The following is a 12,878-nucleotide window of genomic DNA, read 5'->3' on the forward strand; positions in this document are numbered from 1 at the left end:
CTATATTTTCATGTCAATGTAAAAGTATGTACATGACATTCCCTTTTATCTATTTGTTTATACAGACATTTTAGCAAATGCTCAGACAGTTCACCAAATGAGGTTTGTGGAGTAAAGCATTATAGGAGATGCTCCAGGGAAGAACATGGCTTATTTACTTTATTTTACGCCTCCCTTTAAGATGGTTATTTATGCCTAGATTAGCTTGTCTAGCCAACATCTTATTCTCACCAGATGAGAGTAGTTTTCCTCAGACATAAATAGCAATGGAATAAATAGTGCCAGTGAGTCATCTTAATGGTGTGTGAGTTTGCTTATGGAGTCAAAGGCCTGAAATTATCAGAAGGGTGAAAATCAAAAATGCAGTGCAGATTGCATCACCACCACCAATCTAAGAAAAGGCATTTTGTGATTAATTGCAATAGTTCTTGCCATTATCAAAATTTTATATACATAGCTTTGACTTTACCTTACATATTTTGATGAGTGTGCCAACTGGTTGCATAAGCAACTGCATTTTAAATCAATTACTAATTATGAATTTTTGTATTAATATTTTATTTGTATATTTTTATTAGCCACCTTCCTAATAGTGATATAAAGAAGGGGTATAAGTACTAAAATAAAAAAAACAGAAAATGGACAAATTCAATCTGATTCAATACAACATTTCTCTAATCTTGGCTTCTGTCACTGCACATTTATAATCTGGGCTAGATCTACACTAATGTTTTTTATTGGAAATGAAGAGCTCTGATAACTGTTGGGTCACATTATGCATTCCACATACCGTTTTTCTAGTGCTATTTCCAGCTTTTTATTCTGTATTATCCCAAATACTGCAAAAGATTTCATTGTGTGCTACAAGGTATGAATGTGCAAGAGGGATATAGCATCACCATGATGGGATTGTATCGATATGACACGAGGTGTAGATCTGGCCTTTGTGTGCATTGCACCCCTTGTTGCTGTTTAGTTGTATGAATCTCCATTCATACAAGACAACCAAAGCTGGTAAAGTTATACCTTTTTGGTAAAGCTACTAAGATTCAGAGCATTCAGTTTCAGACAGATGAAAGATCTACATGAGGACTCATCTCAAGGGAGCTTCTACATATTGTACAATAACTACAGAAAGAGCTTTCTCTGTTGTGGCATTCCATTTGTGGAAAACCTTCCCCATGGCGGTATGACTGGCAAAGACTTTGCAGGCATTTTGGCATCAGATCAACACCTTTCTGTTTGCCTGGACATTTTAAGCTGGGCAGTCTGTTTTATAGGTTTAAAAATAACACTGCCTTTTATTGTTTCAATATTGTATTTTATTGTTTTTATTACATCTTTATTGTTCATAGCCCTGATATCTTTTGAAAAGTGGTGGTAGGTAGGTAGGTAGGTAGGTAGGTAGATACATAGATAGATAGATACATAGATAGATGTATGTATAGATATAGATATAGGTATAGATATAGATATAGATATAGATATAGATATAGATGAGAGAGAACAAAACCTGAGCTAAATACAAGAAATTAAGGTTGATTCCCATTCAAGATCTCAAGACTAGACATGGTTATCTGAAAAAACATACAACATTTGCAGATCAAAATGCTGCAAAATAGTGTGGGGTTCTAATACAGAGGGTTGGTTCAGGCATTATTCTTGACACTTGCCTTTCCCTAGTTTGTTGCCTGTGAAGTCTGTTTTTTACCACATTGCCCCCCCCCCCTTATATATCAGAAGTGGGCAACTTTCAAAAGGGTTGATGAAAACCAAACCAGGGATCTTTTATTATCCCATGATCCTGCCTTGGGCATCCTGACATCTAAGAGCATTTATGCCTTTTTCTGGGCTGATTAGATTCACACATGCATGTTCAGCAGTCAATGACTGCAGCATTAAGTGGTGATTTGCAAATGAGCCCTCAAAGATGCATTTCCTCTTTTTTTGAGCAATTCCTAGGTGGCCACCCTATTTTCAGCTGTGCTGAGTCATCAAGGGATCTGTTCACAGCAAACCCAGCCAATCATCCTCTTCCTGTGGCACATATTGTAGTATGTGGCATTGGTGTTCCATATATATGTGGAGGCCCATTTCACAAAGTTCTTCTCCCCTGCCCACCCCCTGCATAAGGACTGCATAAGCTAGGCCTGTGTATACTGTGTACAGCAGTGGAGGTGGGTGGCTCCAATTTCATTGGGGCTGTGATTCCATTCTGGGGTTTCAGTCAGAACCAGCCAGAACTCTAAAGGAGCTATCTGAGGTGCTGTACCTATTCTAGGGATAGGGTTCAGAACCTTGGATAGCTCTTTTTGAGTTCTGAATGGTTCTGACTGAAACCCAAAGCAAATGCACTGCCCCACAGAAATCGAAGCCACCAGCCTCCACTGGTGTACAGGCTTCCATGACATGACACACTGTGGGCATTGCGGAAGAGGGGTGTGGATCCCTGGCTAGCTAGGCATGTGAATTGGCTTCAAGTGCTGAGTCATGAATTGACAAGAAATCAACATACATGCAAGTGTGAACCAGCCCAAAGTTTGTTTTAACTTTCAATGACAAAAGATGCTAAGAAACTTCTCACAACTTAGCCATTCTTGCTATTTCTATTTTTTGATGGGTGAGATTTAAATCACTTGACCAAAAAGTGTGTGTGTGTGTGGGGGGGGGAGTGGCTTCTTGACAAGAAATGTCTATTTTGCAACATGTGAAATCTTTCAATTTCTTTATTAAAGGCTACTGAGGCACCTAAAATAAACCTAACCTTCATAAATATACTTGTGTCCTTGTTTCCCAGAAATTTCTGTCATCTTTAAATAACCCAAGGCGTGCACGCGCGCGCGCGCGCACGCACACACACACACAGAAATCAGCCACGAATTTTCTCTCCATGCTGCAATTGTGTTACTAATTCTGTTTAGGAGACATTTGCCCTACATAGTAACTGTTGCTAGTGGAATAGCTGTACTGTGCTCCTGAACTGAAAGTAAAGAGCAAGGCCGCATTTGGCCTGTCTCAGTCTTCTTTGCCTTTCTTTCGCGGTAACTGTGGATCTAAGAACCTCACCATCTTACAGAAGCTGTATATAAAGTTATTATATTATTATTATATTTTATTATTGGATGTAAATCATCTGTATTCTTTGCCATTTTACTTATATCTTCTTATATGCAGATACCACATACCGATGCTCAATACATTTTATATTTCTACTGCCAAATAAATCTTGTTCACACCCAAATATCCAACATTAATGGTGAATACAGGTATTGCTATAGCAATGAAATAGCACCTATGAGTGCTGTTCAGTCATTACCTTTAGGAAGCGATTCTTCTTGACGTGCCTAGGGTTCAGCTGATAAGATTATGTGTTATTATAAGGTAGGTTTCACAGGTTGGTAATGCAAAGCAGCTGAGAAATTAGTTCATTGGACACTTGCTGGATTATATGGAGTCTTTATAGTAGGAACATGGGAAGCTGCCTTATACTGAGTCTGGCCATTGGTTCACCCAGACCAGCATTGTCAACACTGACTGGCAGTGGCTCTCCAGGATTTTTCAGGCAGGAATTTTTCCATCCCTACCTGGAGGTGCCCGGGATTGAACCTGGGACCTCCTGCATGCAAAACAGCTGCTTGGCTCTGCCGCTGAGCTACAGCCCTTCACCTATACGTGTTCCTTGTTTAGGAATGGCCAGTTGTTCCACTTGGGGGAGCACACACTTCAGTGCGAAGTGCTCAAATGTCAGCAAAAATGCAGTCTGAAAGGGAGAGTGACTATTGTAATGCCCGGAAACCAGTCTATCTTTCAGAGCCTAGGACTTGAAGGAAGGGTGTGGCCTGGAAGCTAGCTGCCTGGGCTTGGGAAATGGGCTGTTGCTGCAGGGGAGAGAATGAGCTTTCATAGCATGGGATCAAGACGGCACTTCCCAGGCCCAGGGCCGTCCCGAGACATTTGCCTGAGGCAAAGGACAAAGCAGCAACTTGAAGCTAGCTGCCTGGGCTTGGGAAATGGGCTGTTGCTGCAGGGGAGAGAATGAGCTTTCATAGCATGGGATCAAGACGGCACTTCCCAGGCCCAGGGCCGTCCCGAGACATTTGCCTGAGGCAAAGGACAAAGCAGCAACTTCCCAGAAGCGAACAGAACTGGAGCTGAATCTTACTTCAGCTTGAGTGACAAGATAACGCCCTCCACGGCAAGGGAAACAGGCTCATTTAGGGGATGCAAAGCAGCTCTGTCCCACATAAGAACATAAGAAGAGCCATGCTGGATCAGACCAAGGGAGAGGGTGGGGGTGGCCACTTATGCATTGCCAGCAAAGAGGAATTGTATCACCAAAAAAGGACAAAAGAGGGCACCGTTTGCATAACGTTTGCCTATGCAAATGTAGATGTAGAGGCGCAAATGTAGAAATAATCACTACAGTTTAAATGGAAATACAGTGCCACGGTGGAGAAGACTGAACGGGTGACCTGAATGCTGCTCAGTGTGCTCTCCAGATGCTAAGTGTTGATGGGTACCTTCAAGGCCCCTGCTGCGCTCCCTCCTTGCAGTTCTTGGACTTTAAGCCAGACTTGGTCTGGATAGCCCATAAAATAGAGGACACCCTTAAACAGAGGACTGCCAGCTCTCCAAAATAGAGGACTGTCCTCTGTAACATAGGACACCTGGCCAACCTTGCTCTATCTGACAAGGTAGGGGCACCGCTGGCAAACCAGCCTAAGCTGGTAAAAGTCTCTCTGTGCCACAGAGGGAACCTTAGCTCTAGTGTCAGAGGGTTCAAAGACCCCCCCACACACATACGCACACTGAAAACCTGTTACCACAGAAGGTGTGCACTCTGTTCCAAAACATGATGGCTGATGCTCACCCAGGCAGATGAACTACCCACCAACAGCATCTTATCTGGACAGAACCTCAGTTTATTGGCCCTCATCACGTCCATTACTGTACTGTGCTCAATTTCTACTGACGACTACTTAGGAGTCTACTGACTTCTCTGAATTTGGGCCAAAACAGACATTCCTAGCAGCTATGGCTTTTGTTCATTTTTACTCTAGAGTAGGTGCAGGTGGGCCCAATCTGGATCTTTAAAAATCTTACCTGCATCCCACAGGCTGGGGTCTCAGTGTAAATCAGTGGCCCCTGCCCCTACATTATAGAAAAATGAAAACAAACAACATGCTGCGAAACACAGCTTTAAAGTAATGCCTGTTTTGGCTCTTAGCCGAAAAGATGAAACAGAATGATCCACATATTGATGGATCAACACCTGCATGATCTCACTCATCAGGTTTCATGGCGATGTTAATAGGCATATGGGATAAGATTGATCCCTGCAGGACCCCATTGCATAGATGCCCAGGAGTCAGCACCACCTTCTGGAATCAATCATCCAGAGAGGTATCTCCAAATCCAACCCAGATAGCCTATCCAGAAGGATATCATGGCTGATGGTACTGAAAGCTTCTGTTGGTTCCATAAGAACCCACAGGGTCTCATTCCCCATCTTTCTCTTAAGAATTTGGAAGGCTTGAGGCAGTGATGATGCAATAAATAATGATGATGATGATGATGTAGTAATAAAAATAATGCAATAAATAATAATAATAACCGTAACAAATAATAATGAATAAAAGCCCTTCCTCAAGCTCCAGTTGTTCCAACTCCTGCACGTTGCTGCTATTGATCTCAGTACATTTTGTCAGTGGACAATGCACAAGGTAATATAGCAGTGTACTATGCTCTCAGTTTCTGACAAGTTATTATCACAGACAAATCAGTGTCTAAAATTAAGGACATGCCAGATTTGTTACTATATTACAACCTGCCTAGTCCTCCAATTTGGCAGAAAGCGAAGAGGATCTAAAAAGCCTGTTGTTGAGGGTGAAAGTGGAGAGTGCAAAAGCTGGTTTGAAACTCAACATTAAAAAAAACTAAGATCATGGCATCTGGCCCCATCACTTCCTGGCATATGGACGGGGAAGAAATGGAAGCAGTGACAGATTTTATTTTCTTGGGCTCCAAGATCACCACAGACGGTGACTGTAGCCATGAAATTAAAAGGCGCTTGCACCTTGGGAGGAAAGCGATGGCAAACCTAGACAGCATCGTAAGAAGCAGAGACATCACCTTGCCGACAAAGGTCCGTATAATCAAAGCTATGGTTTTCCCAGTACTAACGTATGGCTGTGAGAGCTGGACTAGTCTATAAGGAAGGCTGAGCGCCGAAGAATCGATGCTTTCGAACTGTGATGCTGGAGAAGACTCTTACGAGTCCCCTGGACTGCAAGGAGGTCAGATCAGTCCATCCTAAAGGAAATCAACCCTGAGTGCTCATTGGAAGGACAGATACTGAAGCTGAAGCTCAAATATTTTGGCCACCTAATGCGAAGAGAAAACTCCCTGGAAAAGACCCTGTTGCTGGGAAAGATTGAAGGCAAAAGGAGAAGGGGACGGCAGAGGATGAGATGGCTAGATAGCATCACCGATGCAATGAATATGGACTTGAGCATACTCCGGGAGAGAGCGCAGGACAGGAAGGCCTGGCGTGCTATGATCCATGGGGTCATGAAGAGTCGGACACGACTGAACGACTGAACAACAACAGTCCTCCAATTACCAGCCTTTTATTTTGGCATCCTGATGGACATTCCTCCCTCAAAAAATTCCTCCTGGCAAGAGGAGTGGAAAAAGTAATCAACAACATCGAGGAACCGACACTCTGTAAACCACATTTTTACCCTCTGTCACTCCTTCCAAAAGCAAACTCATCTGATGAGTGCTGCCTGGATTGTAGCTAAAATGGGACCACTGAAAAATAAGCGGGTGGTTACCATGCTCGGGGGAGCCCCATGTTTGCGGATGTACAGTAATATATATTTTTAAATCCCTAAGTGAACAATGCACCCTCCCCAACACACACACAGCCCAGTAAGGGCTGAGCTCAGTAGGCATGGAATGCAGAGTGATACTTGCGGGGAAAATGGAACTGTGTGTGTGGAACACCCTTCTTCAAGCAAATAGTTGGCTGGTATCCTGAATCGGAGCACTGATTTTAAGACAGAATATACACTGCAGTGTTTTGTTGCAAGCTCCACTTGAACTGCTATACAGCTGAACCAGGCGTTAGATCAGGGGTGGCCAACATGTGCCTCCCATGGCCATTTTTGCACTACCACCCGCCACCAAATGTGTAACTGCAGTAGCTGCACCAAAAAAAATAAAGGCTGCGATTTCCCTTTGAAACAAGGCACACCTTGCTGGAAAGAAGGATCACTCACAGAAGCCTCCCAGGAGCACATTTTTACTTCCCAACAAGGTAGCCATTCCCTACGTGCCTTGTTTTAAAGGGAAATTGCCACTTTTTTTGCCATGCTGCCAAATTTCAGTGGCGGAATTGGCAGCATCATGGTGGCAGTTTCAGTAGCAACAGGGAGGTGGGTGGCCCCTGGTGGGTTCTCGGAGGGGGGAAGAGATGGTTCCTGGATCTGCGGAAGTTGCCCACCCCTGCTTTAGGTGGTTCAAGGACCAAGGCACATGGTAAAAGGAAGCATTCCATCCACTCTCTTCCAAGCTGCACTCTCCTGGTCTCCTTTTTCAGCCACTATGGCACCCTGAGTAGAGCAGACCTACAGCATCCAGAGAAGGCCTGGAGGGACCTGTGTGACCAATACCTTTAGTTGTGGGTATCAACACTGTCCTACACAGGGATATTACAGAAAACACAGATTCACAACAACTCTTTTAAGGGCTTTTCTACATGAAGCATTTCTCATCTGTTCATCATTCCCTACTCATGGTTGTTTAAATATTCTTTAGTTCATCGTTCCCTACTCATAGTTGTTTAAATGTTCTTTAGATGATGCAGTAACCTTCCAATTTTGCTTCTGTGTCTAACCAGCATTTCCAGCAAGTTTTTTTAGAGCAGGGAAAATGCAGCATTTTAATTATGAAAGTGAAAGGAAGCACAATTTCTTCTTGCGTATTTGGGCTATTCCACTATACTACAGTGCTGCCTAGAGGTTATGTATTGGAAAAGCAGGAAAGGAAATGCTCCTCGTGTAGTGCTTGGATTTCAGTTCTGTGACAAAACAGAAAGTAGAAAAAGCCAATTAACAGACTTGTGTAGAAAAGCTCTAAGCTATTATAGGGCTTCTATGAGGGTATCTCTTCACATGCTCTAATTCAGTTGGTGGGTAAGAATATGCATTTATTTCAGATACATGTACTTCAGCTTAGTTAGAGGATGGGGGCTAAAAGGTTGCAACAAAGGTATCATGGAAAAGATGGGTTTTCAGGAGGTATTAGCCTCCTGGAGTGCCATTTTTTTTGGTAGAAAGGCAGAGTATGAATAAAATAAATGCGAAAGAATCATTTTGTGCTAATTTGTAAAAATAATTACAGGTTTTTTTTTTAAAGTACAAAACATGTGGCAAACAATATAGTCAGTCGTAGAGCACATGTTTTGCATGCAAAAGGTCCTAGATTCAATTCTTGGTATCTCCCAGTAGGGCTGGGAAAACCCTGAAGAGAAGCTGCCGATCAAGCTCGATGGACCCGTGGCCTGACTTGGTATAATGCAGCTTCCTATGTTCTCACTAAGTGTCAGTATAAAAAAAAATGGCACAGAAGCATGAAGATCAGGGCAGCCAGAGCTCTAGCTTCTGTTTACTGAAATGCACACATGTGCATTGTAAGCATGCCCATTTGCAGCAAATCTGGAAAAATACTGTGGTGAAGAAGAGGCATCATATAAGTTTAAATGATAATAGTTTCCATTGGGAGGATGTCAAGGTTGGCTTCCAGCTAGGATCTTATGAGAAAAAAACACACCGCGATGAGTCCCCAAGGCAGGAGAACCCATCAAAGCTGGACTTTGAGTCCAGATAGTCCATTACCAAATGCCCAGCCCCAACAGAAAGGAACATAAAGTGGGAATGCAGACAAAACAAGACCAGCAGATAAGAAGAAGCTGTGTATGGAAGGAGCCAATGCTGACCTGGCTGGCTGGGACTCAGATGCACAAAGGCCGGGAAATGAGGAGGCACTCAAAACTCTGGAGCTGGAAGGCAGGAAGCATAAAGCCAGAGAACAGCAATTAGGCTGGGGAAGACTAATGTGTATACATCGGGTAGTAAAATGTTTTTACAGTTTTATATGAAGCATCTACCACAAGTGTCTTCAAATCAACTAAACAAGCTCACAATTTATTGATTTAGAAAATAAATCACAGCTGTGATTCCCCCCAGCCTTGTCTTAGAAGTTCATCACACACAGCTTGCCTTCCAGAAGCCCAGTCTGCTCAACGCATAAAGGGTTGTGGCTTTCCACAAGCTATTTCCACTTTAATGCTAGCTCTTTTAACAATACATCTGTGGTTTATACCTCATTTATATTGCAGCAATTACCTAGGCCCTTTAGCTATACAGCAGGGCTCCACTGAACCATTAATTACATTTAATGCAGAAATCAAGGCTCTGGCCCATGTTAACCTACTTGCTACCTAAGTAGGTGACACTGTTCATTTGTTTACATATATAGGCCTAAAACACACACAGACATATACTTTAGAGTCAGGTGCAAATGCAGTGGTGCAGAAAGGCATGCAATAAGGATGCTACTATGAACAAGGCCCATCGTGCTGTGGGGTTGGTTTTTTCCATTTGGGTAAGCATAACTTCTTAATGACAATCTTATAAATCATGTAGGGTTATGTCTGCACAGCCAACTCCATGATGACTGAAAGGCTTTTAATATTCATTTGTGGCCTTGTTCATATGAAGAGCTATTTCAATGAAAAACAAACATGCTCCATGTTCTTTGCAGACTTTAGCTTCTTCCTGAGATGGAAAAAGCAGTGAAGGAAGTCATGACATCTTACTGTTGGAGTTATGAGAATGGGGGCCACATCTGTACTTGCAGGTGTCCCTCATAACTATATAGAATGTGGTCCTCATGGGAGAACAACAACGTTATGTCCTCTTATTCTTAAAATATGTGTGAGGTGGGACCTTAGTTGAGTGGCACAGCACACGCTCTGCATGGAGAAGATCCCTGCTCCATCCAAAAGGATCAGGTAGCAGGTGACTGGAAAGGCCTATCCTATCCTGGACGTCCTGGAGACCCACTCCCTGTCAAGGTAGACATTGCTGGGCTGGATGGACACATTCAGTGGCAGTTGGTGGCTCCAATGGCAGGGGGGGTGAATCTGCAAAGCACCTTGGATAGCTCCTATAGAGTTCTGACTGGTTCTAACCGAAACCTGGAGCGCCCCACTGACATCAGAGCCATCAGTCTCCACTGGACACATTTTCTATCCTGGCATGAGGCAGCTTCCTATGACCCTTATTGTACAACTGTAAGCCACGCTATTCTGAGTAATTACTCTAGGGATGCCTGTCGCTTGGAAATCTGGCCCCTTTTGGGCTCGACAGAGTTCCCTGGCATGCCCGACTTGGCTTGCATTTTCAGGTTTTCCCCGAACTCTGGTGACTTTTTATTTGAAGGGTGGGTGTCCGGCAGAATTTGCACAAATAGAGATTTGCAGAAATTGTGACCATTCTTTGTGGCATTTGAGCAAATTACGCAAATTTGCACAAAATTCAGCCTTAACGTGCACAAATAAAAAGACTCAGAAAATCTGTTAATTGGCCCAGCTCACTGCAGACTGAGTTGGGCCAATGAGCAGAAAACCGGCCAAAGCCCAAGGGGCCTAACCAACCAAAACTTATCGAGCTCCCTCCCCCAATGGATTTCTCTGACATCCCTAAACTACTCCAGAAGCACCTAACCCTGTTTGCCTTTGTGCATGTGAATGCATCCCATGGTAGGAAGAAGAGCCTTCTTTAGTTAGGGATTTGCTGGCCTTAAATTAAGAAGACACTTGAAAGTAGTTAATGTATTCCAAGCTAGCACCACACAAAGCAGACAGTACTCAGTGGTCTTTTATGGTACAAGCAGCAATCCCCTCCCCTTTTAAAGCAACAACAGCAGCATGCTGGTTGCTTCCTCACAGATGTAGGCCCCAAAAGATCTTTATCCAGTGATGGTGCCAATATTTTTAAATTTTCCAAGATGCAACAACTGCGCCTCCCATTCTACTTTCTCCTCTGCCATATTACCACCGGCTGGCAGGGATCCAGTTTTGCCCCCCAGCAGTCAACAAAGGAGCGGGAGAACCTGGCAATTCTACTGGACTATGGGGAAGCCCTCCAACTGGAAACTTTGGGTCACCTTCCCTGCCCACCTCTGTGTCACGTAACAGCTTTGTATACTTCCACTGTGCCACGAGTGATGATGGCCCAACATCCTGAACCAGCTTATGATACTACTGTAGGCAGCACCAGAAGTGGTGGTGTTTATAGTGTCTGATGCAATGTTATGCTCTCTTAATAAATGTCCATGCCTGTAAGAAAAGACTAGAGGAAAAGAAACAGGGAATTGCAACAAGCCAAGATATATTTTATATTTTATTTTATTTAAAACATTAGTATCCCGCACTATATCATTAAGATCTCAGGGAATTCAATTAGCCCTCAAACGCTTTGGTGAAAAGCCATTATTTTAACTTGGTGCTGAAATGAAACCATTGTCTGCACCAATCAGGCCTCCAAGGGGAGGGCATTCCACAACTGGGGTGCCACAGCAGAGAAGGCCCTCCCCCCCATCCCAGGATAGTGTATGTCTTGCACTGGTGAGATGCAGAGGAGAGCGCCTCCAACAGATCTCAGTCCTCAGGCAGGTATATATAGGGGGAGGCCCTCCCTCAAATATCGAGGTCCCAAGCTGCTTAGGGCTTTAAATGTCATCACCAAAACTTTGAATTCCAGCCAGAAGCGTATCGGCAGCCAGTGCAATTCCTTTAAAACTGGTGTTATATGGTTTTTATGAGGTGTTCCAGTCAGGAGTCTAGTTGCTGCATTTTGCACTAGTTACAACTTCTGAGTCGTCTTTACCCCACATAAAGTGCATTGCAACAGTCTAATCAGGAAGTTACCAGCGCATGCACTACTGTGGCTAGGTTATCCCTGTCCGCAATACAATATACAGTCAGGGCCAGAAATATTGGAACAAGGATAACTGTTTTGGCAGTTGGCCTCTGTACACCACCACATTGAAGTTGAAAGGAAACACACCCAGATGGGAGTGAAGTCAGGACTTCCTGCTGTAATTCAGTGGCATACACCCCCCCCCCCATCATTGGAGGCTCATAAGTAATGGAACAAATGGTTGACAAGCAGCTGCATGGCCAGGTGTGACCTGTTTCCTGGGTGCCCCATGACCAATCAAGCAGATTAAATGTCTGGAGGTGGTTCTGAGTGTTACATTTGAATGTGGTAGCTGTTCACTGGAACTCCCAACATGAGGTCCAAAGTGGTGTCCTTGTGAGTGAAGGAGGCCATCATTAGGCTGAGGAAACAAAATAAACCCATCAGAGAGATAGCAAAAACAGTGGGAGTGGTCAATACAACAGTTTGGAACATCCTGAAAAAGAAGGAATTAACTGGCAAGCTCAGCAACAGCAAAAGGCCTGGAAGACCACGGAAGACAACTAAAGTGGATGACCGCAGAATTCTGCTCATGGTGAAGAGGAACCCTTTCACAACATCTAGCCAGATCAAGAACACTCTTGTGGAGGTAGGCATGTCATTGTCAACATCTACAGTCAAGAGACGGCTTTATGAATGTAAATACAGAGGCTTCACAACAAGGTGCAAACCACTGGGAACTCTCAAGAACAGAATGGCCAGATTAGCCTTTGCCAGCAAACACCTAAAAAAGCCTGCCCAGTTCTGGAATAAGATTCTTTGGACTGATGAAACCAAGATTAACTTGTACCAGAATGATGGGAAGAGAAAAGCATGGAGAAGGAAAGG

Source organism: Heloderma suspectum, chromosome 1 (genome assembly GCF_057233095.1).
Source record: "Heloderma suspectum isolate Gila_16-S chromosome 1, 16-S_ref, whole genome shotgun sequence".
Taxonomy (NCBI): domain Eukaryota; kingdom Metazoa; phylum Chordata; class Lepidosauria; order Squamata; family Helodermatidae; genus Heloderma; species Heloderma suspectum.